General features: G+C 47.3%; 1 protein-coding gene and 1 pseudogene across 2 annotated transcripts in view; both read right to left on the bottom strand.

The window, feature by feature from the left end:
• Positions 1-16,234, bottom strand: part of LOC126470064 (plexin-A4) — a 1,004,426-nt gene that overhangs the window by 305,848 nt on the left and 682,344 nt on the right. The gene's annotated exons all lie outside the window — the stretch shown is intronic.
• Positions 8,661-8,778, bottom strand: LOC126472157 (5S ribosomal RNA; annotated as a pseudogene).

Here is a 16,234-nt window from a genome sequence, read left to right as displayed (position 1 = left end):
ACTGTATCAATTTAGGATCTACCTTGTATATTTCCAATATTTGTAGTAACCATGAGTGGGGTACACTATCAAAAGCTTTTTGGTAATCAATGTATGCGTAGTGTAGCGACCTTTGTTTAGTTTTAGCTTGATATGTCACCTCTGCATCTATTATCAGTTGCTCTTTACATCCTCGTGCTCCTTTGCAACAGCCTTTTTGTTCTTCATTTATAATTTTGTTCTGTGTTGTATGTGTCATTAATTTCTGTGTAATTACTGAAGTTAATATTTTGTATATTGTTGGTAGGCATGTTATGGGGCGATATTTAGCTGGGTTTGCTGTGTCTGCTTGATCTTTAGGTTTCAGATAAGTTATTCCTTGTGTAAGTGTATCAGGGAATGTGTATGGGTCTGCAATGTAACTGTTAAATAATTTAGTTGGATGTGAATGTGTTGAGGTGAACTTCTTTAGCCAGAAATTTGCTATTTTGTCATTTCCAGGGGCTTTCCAATTGTGAGTAGAATTAATTGCTTGGGTGACTTCATGTTGCAAAATTATCACTCCAGGCATTTGTGGTATCATCTTGTATGTGTCTGTCTCTGCTTGTATCCACCGTGCATGTCTGTTATGTTGTACCGAGTTTGACCATATGTTGCTCCAGAAGTGTTCCATGTCTGTTATGTTTGGTGGATTGTCTATTTTAATGTGTGTGTTAGCTATTGTCTGGTAAAATTTCTTTTGGTTTGTGATGAATGTTTGGTTTTGTTTCCTTCTATTTTCACTTTTTTTGTATCTTCTAAGTAGTTTGGCCAATGCTTTTAATTTCTGCTTCTTTTCATCTAATTGCTCTATCACTTGTTGTTGTGAGATTTTACCTAACCTTTTTCGTTTTTTTTCTGACATTTCATTTCTTATAAATTGTGTTAGCTGTCCGATGCCTGTTCTCAGTTTTTCTATTCTGATCTGTAGCCTGTGTTGCCATGCTGGTTTTGTGGGTTTCTTCAGTGTGTTGGTTGGTTCTGATCTCTGCCTAGTGTGTATATTTAGTGTAGTGAGTGCTCCTATATAAACCAGTAGTTGTAACTCTTCCATAGTTGTGTTTTCATTTATTTTGTTGTGCATGATTGTGTTGATAGTTTTTATTGTTGTTTCGACTTGTGGGTTATTTGGCGGTCTATGCAAGAATGGTCTAATGTCTGTATTTGTGTCTTTGTATTCTCTATATTTCAGCTTAAATTTTTCTTCTATATCTAACATGTGTGTCACTTCGTGTTCTATTTGTGCTTGTTCTGGTGGCTGTCTTAAGATTTCGTTTTCCTCTGACTGTTTAATTGATGCGTGTTGTTCTTTGTTTGTTTGCTCTGGGATGTTTGAGTCCATTACTGTATATTCTTCTTCTTCTTATTGCACATTATTTTGTTCCAGTATTTGTTGTACTTGCTATTTGATGTTTTCTAATTCTGACTGGGATATCCTGTTATTTTTGATTATTACACGGATCTGATCAGCTAGTCGTTGTTCTGTTAAAAATTTTAATTCTGGGTATCTGGTAATAAATGTTGTGTATACCTGTGATCTGTATCCAGTTGTGTTGGTTCCTAGGTTTGTTGCTTGGTAATAACAGAACATGAGGTGTCGATTAAACATCATCTGACCATCTCATCCTCTGTCTTTGTTTTCCTTCTAGGGTGGTTGCAGGAAGCATATCCTGCAAAACACCTCTATTTGGATTTGAATCATTTTCCAGTTGGCTAGCAGTGTCGTTACCATTGTGGGCGGGCATAGGGTTCATGCGTCGTCCCCGACCATGACGACGCTTGTCCGAGGCTTCTTTAGTTCTGTCCTGAACCAACTAATCACACTAAAAGGGGGGTTAGCCCTATTAGTGGTTTGTTCTTTTCGTCGCCTTTTACGACTGGCAGAACATACCGGAGGCCTATTCTTTTCCCGGGCCTCCACGGGAATTATTATTTTATTATTATTATTATTATTATTATTATCAGCAGCATAATCATTATTCAAAACTTGCAAATGTGGATTGCGAATGTTCAGTGCATCCATCTTTAATGGTAGGTAACAAGTTTATGCACGTATTTCGTTTTATCTTCGCTCATGTATAATTCACACTCGTGAAATAGAAAGCTGCAAGCTAAGTAAACTGTATTTGTTAACGCGTTACAGGTAATGTCTACCTTATTAGTGCTAGTGCATTGCTTGCAGTACAGCAAGTGCTGTGAGAAAGCGAACAGCTGACGTCACACGCAAAACAGTTCACAGTGTTTCTCGTTTCGCAATGCCGATTCCTTATTATTCACTTTAAAACGTATTCAGTGCATGCTACTTACGATACGCTAAGATTTTCTTAAGACAGTGTCATTAATACAACCGACTGGTAACTCTACTGTACCCCTGGGTGCCTAGAAACGATGTGTATCATTAACATATTTGAATATCCTTTTTTAGCATCATCCTCGCAAAAAGCATGTAGCTTTCCAGGGTCTTTATTGAACACAATGCATCGCGATTCGTACCAATTAAAAGCGTAAGCGCTGCCAATGATTCAACTGACCCGTAAGCCTGTTACGAAAATGCACAACTTGCCATCTATTGAGGACAGTTTAAGCAAAAGCAATGAAATGGCGACAAATGAGGTAAAGATGCACTATGTGATCAAAAACGTCCGAACACCTGGCTGAAAATGACTTACAAGTTCGTGGCGCTCTCCACCGGTAATGCTGGAATTCAGTATGGTGATGGCCCACCCTTAGCCTTGATGACAGCTTCCACTCTCGCAGACATACGTTCAGCCAGGTGCTGTAGGGTTTCTTGGGGAATGGCAGACCATTCTTCAGGGAGTGCTGCAATGAGGAGAGGTATCGATGTCGGTCGGTGTGGCCTGGCACGAAGTCGGCGTTCTAAAACATCCTAAAGGTGTTCTATAGGATTCAGGTCAGGACTCTGTGCAGGGATTTTATTGTCGTGTAATCACTCCGCCACAGACCGTGTATTATGAACAGGTGCTCGATCGTGTTGAAAGATGCAATCGGCATCCCCGAATTGTTCTTCAACAGTGGGAAGCAAGAAGGTGCTTAAAACATCAAAGTAGGCCTGTGCTGTGACAGTGCCACGCAAAAAAACAAGGGGGCAAGCCTTTTCCATGAAAAACACGACCACACCATAACACCACCGCCTCCGAATGTTACTGTTGGCATTACACACGCTGGCAGATGACGTTCACCGGGCATTCGCCATACGCACACCCTGCCATCGGATCGCCGCATCGTGTACCGTGATTCGTCACTCCACACAACGTTTCTCCACTTCTCAATCGTCTAATGTTTACGCTCCTTACACCAAGCGAGGCGTCATTTGGCATTTACCGACGTGATGTGTGGCTTATGAGCAGCCGCTCGACCATGAAATCTAAGTTTTCTCACCTTCCGCCTAACTGTGATCGTACTTCCAGTGGATCCTGATGCAGTTTAGAATTCCTGTGAGATGGTCTGAATAGATGTCTGCCTGTTACACATTATGACCCTCTTCAACTGTTGGCGGTCTCTGTCAATCAACAGACGAGGTCGGCCTGTACGCTTTTGTGCTGTATGTGTCCCTTCACGTTTCCATTTCACTATCACATCGGAAACAGTGGACCTAGGGATGTTTCGGAGTGTGGAAATCTCGCGTGCAGGTGTATGACACAAGTGATACCCAATCACCTGACCAATTTCGAAGTCCGTGAGTTCCGGGGAGCGCCCCATTCTGCTCTCCCACGATGTTTAATGACTACTGAGGTCGCTGATACGGATGTAATGTGTGTGAAATCTTATGGGACTTAACTGCTAAGATCATCAGTCCCTAAGCTTACACATTACTTAACCTAAATTATCCTAGGGACAAACACACACACCCATGCTCGAGGGAGTACTCGAACCTCCGCCGGGATCAGCCGATATGGATGTACCAGGCAGTATATGGCAGCACAAATCAACTAATATGAAAAATGTATGTTTTGGGGGGCGTCCGGATGCTTTTGATCACGTAGTGTATATTAGGATTTGTCGTCGGCCCCCTTCGTGTTGTGTGTGAGAGACAGGCGCCTCGCCAGCCGTCGCCTGGCTGCATTATTCGAGACGCGGCAGCGGCGCGCCCGCTGCGGCGACCAGAGGTCAAACGCATTGAGGCCCTCTGCGCTCACAGCCTCTTAAGGCGCCGACGCTCTTCCTGCTCGGTGTTCCTGTCAGCTGTGCCTCGAGCCCTTCCCTCTCATCCGCCGGCACATCTCTGTACCCCTACTAAACGTCATCCTACACTGCTCTGCTAAACTGAAGGACGAGATAGATGAAGTAACATAAAATATTAACTACTCGGAGGAAATGAACCCTAAGTGCTAAGTGTGGGAGAGGTCTCCCAATCGTGCACAGAAAGCTGAAAGTCACGTGGCGTGAGGTCAGCTGGACTATAGAGCAAAACGGGGCTGGCCTTGCAAAACGTGGCACTTGAAGGAACGCGATAAGGCAATACGTGTCAATCAGCGAGCAGTTACGGTGCACTGTAGTGGTGTTCTTCGTTAAAAAATGGCGAGGAGACAACATTTGGTTGTATTCGCACTAAGAATCATCCGGAAACTGAAAGAAGCACGAAGTGTGATGAGTGTTGCTCAGGAGTATTGTATTGCTCACGCGCACGGGGAGCGTTCTCAATCACAGGAGAGGACGTGGTCAACCACTGTCAACTACAGCAGCAAATGACCGCTACATTGTGCAACAGACAAAACGGACTAACATCAAACAGCTGGTGTAATTGCAACAAAATTTAACAGGAATGAAATGCACCCAGTCTCGCGCTTTACAATGGCACGGGGGTTGCGTAGGGGTGGTCCCGTTGCCCGATGATCTGTACGCTGTCTTCCGATGACACCCGCTGATCGGCAGTACCGTTTGCGATGGTGCGAACAGCACAGAGGCAGGACCAAAGAGGAATGTGGTCGCGGAATCTTCTAGAATGAGGAGTCTCAGTAGTGATTCTCGACCTGCCGTCATATGACGAGACGTGGGGACGCGTAATGCAACCAGGAACATTGTCGAACAAGATCGTTTTGGTCGTCCAAGTACGAAGGTTGTCCAGAAAGTAAGTTCAGATCGGTCGCGAAATGGACACCACTGGGAAAATCTGGTAAAGCTTTGCACAGATGTGTTGGGCAGTGCCTCTAGTATTCCCGTCGATCGTGTCACGTCGCTCTTTTCAGTTTTGAGTGAACAGTGAGCACGTACGGATGCGTAGGGAATAGCCTCCCGCAAAGTATGAGGGCCTGGTTAGAGATTTCGCCTGTCATGCAGCCCACATAACACAACTGTCGAGCAGTTCCTTCTTCATGCCAATTCTCGACCGCACACTGCAGGGACAATGAAGACGATTCTGCAGCGTTTCCGATGAGAAGTGTTTGATTATCCACAATACGCTCCGTAATTGGCTCCCCCTGAGTCTCATCTCTGCTCACAAGAACCGCTGGTTATGAAGACAAAATTTTTCCACAGACAAGGAGCTGCAGAGCAGTGCAGATAACTGGCCGAAAGAATGGGGGGCTGCTTTCTATGACGAGGATACTGGAAAGTTGATACAACACTACGACAAAACTCGAAGATGGAGCGGCGACTATGTAGAGAAGTAGGTGGAAGGTGTACCTAACCGTTGCAAATAAAACGTTTCTGGTTTTCACGGTGGTTTCCATTTCGCGACCGATCGGAACTTACTTTGTGGACAACCCTCGTATTATGGTGTGGGAAAGTATAATACTTGCATGAGCGTACTGACCTCCAAAGCTTTAACACGGTACACTCACTACTGAACGTTATTGTGACACTGTACTCCTCTCCTGCGTCGTTTGAGGGGTGCGTTCGGCCCCAATTTCATTTTTATGGATGACAAAGTGCAATCGCAGCGAACACCTTAGGTGGAGGAGGCCAATGGAACGAGAGGATATACGGCGAATGGACTGGCCAGCCCGTTCCCCCGACTTACATCCAATCGACCGCGTGTGGGACGCGTTGGTGAGACGTAATGCACCACGTTCACGTGCATCAAAGACCATCCAGCTGTTGTTAATCGCTCTGGTGGAGGAATGGAATGCGCTATAGCAACAAATTCTTATCGACCGTGAGGCCAGCATAGGAGCTCGTTGCGCAGCATTCAATGCCGTCCGTGGTGATCACACTCCCTACTAAGATCCATGTCCCGCGTTTTTCAATGTCCAGGGGACTAGCATACACTACTGGTCATTAAAACTGCTACACCAAGAAGAAATTCAGATGATAAACGGGTATTCATTGGACAAATATATTATACTAGAACTGACATGTGATTATATTTTTACGCAATTTGGGTGCACAGATCCTGAGAAATCAGTACCCAGAACAACCACCTCTGGCCGTAATAACGGCCTTGATACGCCTGGGAATTGAGCCAAACAGAGCTTGGGTGGCGTATACAGGTACAGCTGCCCATGCAGCTTCAACACGATACCACAGTTCATCAAGAGTAGAGACTGGCGTATTGTGACGAGCCAGTTGCTCGGCCACCATTGACCAGACGTTTTCAATTGGTGACAGATCTGGAGAATGTGCTGCCCAGGGCAGCAGTCGAACATTTTCTGTATCCAGAAAGGCCCGTACAGGACCTGCAACATGCGGTCGTGCGTTATCCTGCTGAAATGTAGGGTTTCGCATGGATCGAATGAAGGGTAGAGCCACGGGTCGTAACACATCTGAAATGTAACGTCCACTGTTCAAAGTGCCGTCAATGCGAAGAAGAGGTGACCGAGACGTGTATCCAATGGTACCCCATACCATCACGCCAGGTGATACGCCAGTATGGCGATGACGAATACACGCTTCCAATGTGCGTCCACCGCGATGCGACCATCATGATGCTGCAAACAGAACCTGGATTCATCCGAAAAAATGACGTTTTGCCATTCGTGCACCCAGGTTCGTCGTTGAGTACACCATCGCAGGCGCTCTTGTCTGTGACGCAGCGTCAAGGGTAACCGCAGCCATGGTCTCCGATCTGATAGTCCATGCTGCTGCAAACGTCGACGAACTGTTCCTGCAGATGGTTGTTGTCTTGCAAACGTCCCCATCTGTTGACTCAGGAATAGAGACGTGGCTGCACGATCCGTTACAGCCATGCGGATAAGATGCCTGTCATCTCGACTGCTAGTGAAACGAGGCCGCTGGGATCCAGCACGGCGTTCCGTATTGCCCTCCTGAACCCACCGATTCCATATTCTGCTAAGAGTCATTGGATCTCGACCAACGCGAGCAGCAATGTCGCGATACGATAAACCGCAATCGCGATAGGCTACAGTCCGACCTTTATCAAAGTCGGAAACGTGGTGATACGCATTTCTCCTCCTTCCACGAGGCATCCCAATAATGTTTCACCAGGCAACGCCGGTCAATTGCTGTTTGTGTACGAGAAGTCGGTTGGAAACTTTCCTCATGTCAGCACGTTGTAGGTGTCGCCACCGGCGCCAACCTTGTGTGAATGCTCTGAAAAGCTAATCATTTGCATATCACAGCATCTTCTTCCTGTCTGTTAAATTTCGCGTCTGTAGCAAGTCATCTTCGTGGTGTAGCAATTTTAATGGCCAGTAGCGTAAATCGCGGTGACTTCAGTGCAATTACAGTCTTTGAATAAAAGTGTGATTCCTGTTCGTCTCATTGTGTATTTATTTCGATTACGTTCTGTAGTATCCTGCATCACTTCTTTCTATGTATGGTTCAAGTTTCATCGAGCTATGTTACTGGGCAGTTACACATCACGGGAAGGTTACTGTCGCCCTTAAATTTTGGACACCATTGTACTTTAGGTTATGAAGGATGAGTATAAGTACAAAACATTCGGCTGTTGTTAAGCACAGTGTATTCATGGCCTCTAATGCTATCTGATGAACATTTACACGACATTAAATTACACTGCAAACAAGACAGTAGAAGAGGCGCTATTCATTAGCGGAACTAAATTTAATTCCGTTAATATTACGCGCTACCTCCCTTGTACACACACCCACACACAGTTCTGATGTAGGAAAAACACCTGTCCCGAACGAGTAATTACAGAGTTAACTCGCCCGTAGCTCATCGTATAACTGCGGTCCGATACATAAAACAAATAGCTTGTTTCTAGAGGAATTCTCTACCAATTTCTGGGGACGTCAGCGACCGAATGGAAGGAAGTCTGTGTAGTGTTCTCTGGTCTAAGGCCTAATATAGACGCTCAACAGTGTCCAATAAGGATGATTATGCGGCCGATGCGACATGTAAGGAGTTTATTAACTTGTTCGTAAAATCATACGTGAGCAGAGTGACACAGTTAATTTGACGGCGTCCGTAATGAAAAAGGCAACGCTGTTATCAACCCGAAGGCTGCTTTGCACGCCTACTGGAGGTGCCTTCGGACCGACTTCTCCAGTCAGTTATGACACTCCGTCTTCAAGCCCCAAGTGGCCCATCGGGACCATCCGACCGCCGTGTCACCCTCAGTTGAGGATGCGGATAGGAGGGGCGTGTGGTCAGCACACCGTTCTGCCGGTCGTTATGATGGTTTTCTTTGACCGGAGCCGCTACTAATCGGTCGAGTAGCTCCTCAATTGGCATCACGAGGCTGAGTGCACCCCGAAAAATGGCAACAGCGCATGGCGGCCCGGATGGTCACCCATCCAAGTGCTGGCCACGCCCAACAGCACTTAACTTCGGTGATCTCACGGGAACCGGTGTATCCACTGCGGCAAGGCCGTTGCCATAGTCAGTTATGGAGCAACATAGAATTCAACGTTGAACCCAAACCACGATGCAAATCGTCATTTTTCACGTTAACAAATACTGCGAGAGGTGAAACAGCTCACAAGTAGCAAATAGATATCCTAGAACTGATTTCGGATGGAACCTGAGTCCTTTTCATCCGTCTTCTGGCACTTTACATGTTTTCAGCTAACTTTTTATGGATTCCAGTCTTTGTACAAGGTTCTCATTTTTTCATGTAATTTCATTTTATTAGCAACTTTAATATCAAAATTAAGTTTCATAAAAAACGAGCGAAACTGCGAGAAGTATTTGACAGAGCACTGAACGACCAAAGTCGAAACAAGGCACCTCGAGTACGCGACATTCCTTCAGAATTATTGAGATCCTTGGGATACGCAGCCCTGACTGAACTATCTCACTACTGTTCAAGATACATGAGGCAGGTGAAATACACTCAGACTGCAAGAATTATGTAATGCTGTACTTTCATTTCCCAGGAAGGCAGCTGCTGAAAGGTGTAAATATTACCGAACCATCAGTTGAATAAATCATGGCTGCAAAATATTGACACGAATTATTTACCGAATAATGAAAAAAAAAAAAAACTGGCAGAAGCCGACAATGGGGGAATTTCAGTTTAGATTCCGGAGAAATGGAACACGCAAGGCAATACTGACCCTACGACTTCTCTTACAAGGTTGGTTGAAGATAGGCCAACTTTCGTTTAGAGCATTTGTAGATTTAGAGATAGCTTTCGATAATGTTGATTGGAATAAACTCTTTGAAATAAATACAGGGAGCGAACGGTTATTTACAACTTGTACGGAATCAGATGGCAGTTATGAAGAGTCAAGGGCCAAGAAAGAGAAGCCGTGGTTGAGAAAGCAGTGAGGTAGGGTTACAGTCCATGCCCTACGTTATTCAAACTGTACACTGAGCAAGTAGCAAAAGAAACCGAAGAAAAATTTCAAGAAGGAACTGAAGTTCAGGGAGAAGACACTGTAATTCTGTCAGACAAGACAAAAGACTTGGAAGAGCAGTTCTAGTCTAGGGGACTGATGAACCCCAGATGTTAAGTCCCATAGTGCTTAGAGCCATTTGAACCATTTTTGAAGTTGTCTCATTAGCTCTATGTTGGCTTTAGAGTGTGTGTGTGTGTGTGTGTGTGTGTGTGTGTTGTTTAATTTTTGTTTGTTTGTTTTGGTTTTAGGGCGCAAAACTGCTATGGTCATTAGCGCCCGGTCCGTGACTTAGGAAACAGTAAAAAACCGAAAATGGAAACCAGCAGCAATGGGAACGAAACTCAAAAAAATGGAGAAACTAAAAGCAGAAGGAAGGCATAAACATCCACTACAGAAAGGGGTTGGTTGTCCCCAAAAGAAGCTTCAAATGACTGACGTCATTTCACTGGCACTAATAAACTCGAGAACGCGATCAGCAGAGCGCGTGTCATCTGCTAAATTTGACGATATATCAGGCGACAGCTGTAGACGGGCGCGTAACGGAGTAAAATAGGGGCACTCAATTAAAAGGTGTCTTACCGTCCACAGCTGAGAGCAGTGGGGACAGAGTGGGGGAGGATCGCCGCTTAAAAGATGTCGATGGCTAAAAAGACAGTGCCCTATCCGGAGTCTAGTTAAAATTACCTCCTCCCGACGACGCGTTCGGGAGGAAGAGGTCCAAGCACAAGGAAGAGCTTTCACGTCCCGCAATTTATTATGGGGAAGTGTCGACCAATGTGCGTGCCATAAAAGAACAACACGAAGAAATAAAATGCTCCGTAGATCGGCGAAGGGAATCGTTTGAATAGCTGGCCGAAGAAGAGAGACTGCAGCCTTGGCCGCTGCATCGGCCGCCTCATTTCCACATATGCCAACGTGTCCCGGGAGCCAGAGGAAAGCCACCGAGACGCCCCCCAGGTGGAGCAAGCGCAGATAGTCCTGAATCCGGTGGACCATAGGGTGGACAGGGTAAAGAGCTTGGAGACTGAGCAGAGAGCTGAGAGAATCTGAACAGATAACATACTGTATCCGCTGATGGCGGCGGATGTAGTGGACAGCCTGGAGGTTTTTGAGCCATCAGTGTAAATAAATGTGGCTTCCTTCATTTGTGTACATAGAGCAGAAAATGCCCGACGATAAAAAAGTGAAGGGGTCCCATCCTTGGGAAACTGACAAAGGTCACGGAGCAGGAAGATTCGGGGACGGAGTCAAGGCGGTGCTGTACCCCTAGCTGTCAAGAAGGTTTTAGGAAAGCGGAAGGAAAGAGAATGGAGCAGTTGACGGAAGCGGACTCCCGGTGGTAGTAGGGAGGAGGGGCGACCTGCATACCCTACATCAAAGGAGGCGTCGAAAAAAATGTCATGGGCTCGATTAGCAGGCATGGAAGACAGATGGCTAGCATAACGACTCAGAAGGTCTGCTCGCCGATTGGACAGCGGAGGTTCAGCAGTCTCAGCATAAAGGCTTTCCACAGGGCTGGTGTAAAAAGCTCCAGACACTAAACGTAATCCACGGTGGTGGATAGAGTCGAGACGCCGAAGAATAGACGGCCGAGCAGAGGAGTAGACTATGCTTCCATAGTCCAATTTCGAGCACACTAAGGCGCGATAGAGGCGGAGAAGGACCACTCGGTCCGCTTCCCAGGAGGTACCATTCAGGACACGGAGGGTGTTGAGGGATCGCAGACAGCGAGCCGAAAGATAGGAAACGTGGGAGGACCAGCACAGTTTTCTGTCAAACATAAGACCCAAGAATTTAGCGACGTCCGAAAACGGAAGGTTGACAGGTCCTAGATGTAAGGAGGATGGAAGAAACTCCTTACGTCGCCAAAAATTAACACAAACGGTCTTACTGGGAGAAAAACGGAAGCCGGTTTCGATACTCCAAGAGTGGAGGCGATCGAGACATCCTTGAAGACGTCGTTCAAGAAGGCTGGTCCGTTGAGAGCTGTAGTAGATCGCAAAATCGTCCACAAAGAGGGAGCCCGAGACATCAGGAAGGAGACAATCCATAATTGGATTTATGGCAATGGCAAACAGTACAACACTCAGCACGGAGACCTGGGGTACCCCGTTTTCTTGGGAGAAAGTGCGGGAGAGAGTAGTGTTCACCCGCACTCTAAATGTGCGCTCTGCCATAAATTCGCGAAGAAAAAGGGGCAGCCGACCTCGAAAGCCCCAAGAGAACAGTGTGCGGAGGATGCCTGTCCTCCAACAGGTATCGTATGCTCTCTCCAGATCAAAAAATATTGCTACTGTTTGGCGTTTCCGGAGAAAATTGTTCATGATATAAGTGGAGAGAGCAACAAGATGGTCAACTGCAGAACGATGCTTTCGGAATCCGCATTGGGCAGGTGTTAAAAGACTGCGGGACTCCAGCCACCAAGCTAAACGGCAATTCACCATACGCTCCAAAACCTTACATACACTACTCGTGAGAGAAATGGGGCGATAGCTAGAGGGGAGATGTTTGTCCTTTCCAGGTTTCGGAACAGGAACGACGATACCTTCCCGCCATCGTCTGGGAAAAGTACTGTCGGTCCAAATTCGATTATAAAGGCGAAGGAGGTAACGCAGACTATTGGTTGATAAATGCAGCAACATTTGGACGTGGATACCATCCGGTCCTGGGGCGGAGGAGCGAGAAGAAGAGAGTGCATGTTGGAGTTCCCGCATGGAGAAAACAGTATTGTAGCTTTCGCGATTTTGAGAGGAGAAAGCAAGAGGTCGCACTTCCGCTGCACGTTTCTTCGGGAGAAACGCTGGCGGGTAATTTGAAGAGCTCGAAATCTCAGCAATGTGCTGACCCAATGAGTTAGAAATTGCGACGGGGTCCACTAATGTATCATGCGCGACAGTGAGCCCAGAGACCGGGGAGAAACCAGGCGCACCTGATAACCGTCGAAGCCGACTCCAAACTTACAAGGAGGGAGTGAAGGTGTTAAATGAGCTAATAAAGAATTTGCAGCTTGCCTTCTTGCTATCGCGGATGACGCGACGGTATCGTGCACGGAACTGCTTATAGCGGATACAGTTGGCCAAAGTAGGATGGTGGCGGAAAACGCGAAGAGCACGTCGCCGCTCACGTATTGCGTCACGGTACGCCTCGTTCCACCAAGGAACTGGGGGGCGCCGGGGCAATTCGGAGGTGCGTGGTATTGAACGTTCCGCAGTTGTAAGAATAACGTCGATAATATGTGTGACCTCATCGTCGACGCTGGGAAAGTGACGGTCATCGAATGTCACTAGAGACGAAAAAAGTGTCCAATTGGCTTGGGCAAACTTCCAGCGTCGCGGGCGCACATATGGCAGTTGAGGCTGCAGTCTAAGGACACATGGAAAGTGGTCACTCGAGTGTGTATCATCAAGGGCGAACCATTCGAAGCGCCGAGCTAGCGGAACAGTACCGACCGAAAGGTCCAAATGAGAGAAATTTGTCGTGGAGGCAGACAAAAATGTAGGGACCCCAGTGTTGAGGCAAACTAGATCCGCTTGGTGGAAGACGTCTAGCAATAGTGAGCCACATGGACAAGGATGTGGAGATCCCCAAAGCGGGTGGTGGGCATTGAAGTCCCCAACCAGCAAATAGGGGGGTGGAAGCTGACCAAGAAGATGAAGGAAATCAGCTCGTGCCATTGGTGTGGACGATGGAATGTATACAGTACAAAGAGAAAAGGTATATCCAGAAAGGGAAAGACGGACAGCAACAGCTTGGAAGGAAGTGTTTAAGTGGATTGGGAGATAGTGGAGAGTATCATGGAGAAGAATCATGAGTCCTCCATGGGCTGGAGTGCCTTCAACAGAGGGGAGATCAAATCGGACGGACTGAAAATTGGGGAGAACAAAGCAGTCATGGGGATGCAGCTTTGTTTCCTGAAGACAGAAGATGACCGGCGAGTAGGATCGTAAGAGGATCGACAATTCATCCCAATTGGCTCGAATGCCGCGGATATTCCAGTGGATAGTGGACGTAGGGTGAACAGAAAATGGTGGAATGTGACCAAGGTTGCCGTCAACTCAACGACTGCTCAGAGCTTGCGACCGACAGCATGGAATGGCATTCAGCCGAAGGCAGAAGATCCTGATCCATAGGTTGTTCAGGAGCAGCTCCTACCACCAGCGATCGGCCGGTTGATCGGCCGCCAGCAGTGCGCCTCGGCGACACAGAAGACGGCCGAGGGCGATTTCCGCCAGGTGGTGCTGTAGATGGGACACGCCATGGCGGAGAAGGAGATGAACTGGGTTTCTTAGTAGCCTTCTTGGAAATATGATGTTTAGATGAAGGAGGAACCAATGGTTGTGAAGTTGGGGTACGTAAAAAATCATCACGAGTATGCTCTTTTTTCGAAGTCTTGGTGTCTGACTTTTGGGCTCGAGATTTAGCAGAACCCGATGGAGGGTGAGCCATAGAGTCGGCAGGCGAAAGTGGTGAGGTTGAACGGGTGATCTTTGCGCTGGACGATCTGACGACCGTGGCACTACAGGTGAGGTCGCAAGTCTGTGTGGCCAGTGGCCACCTCCTTTGTTGGCCGAGGAGAAGCAAGGACAGTGCTGTATTTTCCTGTCTGAGGCACGGTGGGCTGTCGACTGGCGAATAATTTTCGAGCAGCAAAGGTCGACACCTTTTCCTTCACTCTGATTTCCTGGATGAGCTTTTCGTCTTTAAAAATGGGGCAATCTCGAGAGGAAGCAGCGTGGTCACCCATACAGTTGATGCAGCGAGGGGATGGAGGTGGACAAGCACCCTCATGGGCATCCTTGCCACACGTAACACATTTGGCCAGATTGGAACAGGACTGGCTGGTGTGATTGAACCGCTGACACCGATAGCAACGCGTAGGGTTTGGGACGTAAGGGCGAACGGAAATTATCTCATAGCCTGCTTTGATTTTGGATGGGAGTTGAACTTTGTCAAATGTCAAGAAGACAGTGCGGGTTGGAATGATGTTCGTGTCAACCCTTTTCATAACTCTATGAACAGCCGTTACGCCCTGGTCAGACAGGTAGTGCTGAATTTCTTCGTCAGACAATCCATCGAAGGAGCGTGCATAAACGACTCCACGCGAGGAATTTAAAGTGCGGTGTGCTTCAACCCGGACAGGGAAGGTGTGGAGCAGTGAAGTATGCACAAATTTTTGTGCCTGGAGGGCACTGACTGTTTCTAACAACAAGGTGCCATTCCATAATCTGGAACAAGACTTTACAGGACCTGCAATTGCGTCGACACTTTTCTGAATAATGAAAGGGTTGACCGTGGAGAAGTCGTGACCTTCGTCAGACCGAGAAACAACAAGGAACTGCGGCAACGATGGAAGAACTGTCTGTGGCTGAGACTCAGTGAACTTACGCTTGTGAGCAGACATAGTGGCAGGTGAGGAAACCATTGCGGAAAAATCCCCCATGATTACCGGCGTCTCCAATGGCGCGCTCCTCCCTTGTGGGGGCCCTCTCTGAGGGCACTCCCGCCTTAGGTGATTGTTCACACCTCAGGTCACACCTCCCGACAAACGGACGGAGGGACCAATCGGCACTTTCGGAAGGTATCAGCTCGGGTAATCACCCCTCCCTGGGCCTGGCCGTTACCAGGGGGTACGTACGTGTCCTACCTGTGTACCCGGGGCGGGGAATTACGCGTTACCCCGTCACCGGCGACGCACAAAAATGCGTGGGTCGGCCTTCAGACACGCACAGGGAGGAAGAAAGAGAAAGGGAAAGGAAAGAAGAGAGGTCTCAAACGCCGCAGCGGAGAAAAGGGTAAAGAGAAGAGGTAAGGAAAAGAGAAGGACAAAGGAAGGATGAAGACATACAAGCAGAGAAGGCGAAGAATGAGTTACATTTACGAGCGTCCGTCTCCGGACGTAGGCATAAACCATACTCCCAGAGGGGGAGAAAGGGAAGGAAAGAGCCAGAGGTGAGGGGAGGAGGGGCGAAGATGGGGGATAGGGAAGGATGCGGAAAGGGAAGGTATGCAGCCCGGAAAGGAAGGAAGGTCACATTAGCTCGGGGTCCCGTGCTCGCTACGCACGTATCCACAAAAGAGTTGTGGACCCCCTGGGGGGGGGGGGGTGTTCTTTAATGCTCAGCGATTCCAGTCACTGATTAATTCTTGGTACTCCGTTGGGAAAAGTGTACATCATCGTGTTCGCCACTGCGGTCTCTAGCATATTGTCAGACTTCGATAAACTTGTGTGGACTACCACACGGTCCAACAATTTGTCCTCAATAAAGGTCAAATCTTTGCCTCTTTGATTCGACATTTGGCCGGAAAATAAGGAATAGACATTATAGCGTATTACAGACAGGTTTTCTTCCACACTGAAACAAACGACAGTCGTACAGCACGAATAACCAGTGCTACCAACTCATAAACATGCTGAGTTTCTATCATTTACACAACCTTCTGTATTTGCGTACACACTTGTTTTTCCAGATACGAAAGATGCTACATCAGCC

This window comes from Schistocerca serialis, chromosome 3, assembly GCF_023864345.2.
Source record: "Schistocerca serialis cubense isolate TAMUIC-IGC-003099 chromosome 3, iqSchSeri2.2, whole genome shotgun sequence".
Lineage (NCBI taxonomy): Eukaryota > Metazoa > Arthropoda > Insecta > Orthoptera > Acrididae > Schistocerca > Schistocerca serialis.
Note: the sequence above shows the minus strand (reverse complement) of the source record. Positions and strands in the feature narration are given on the sequence as shown.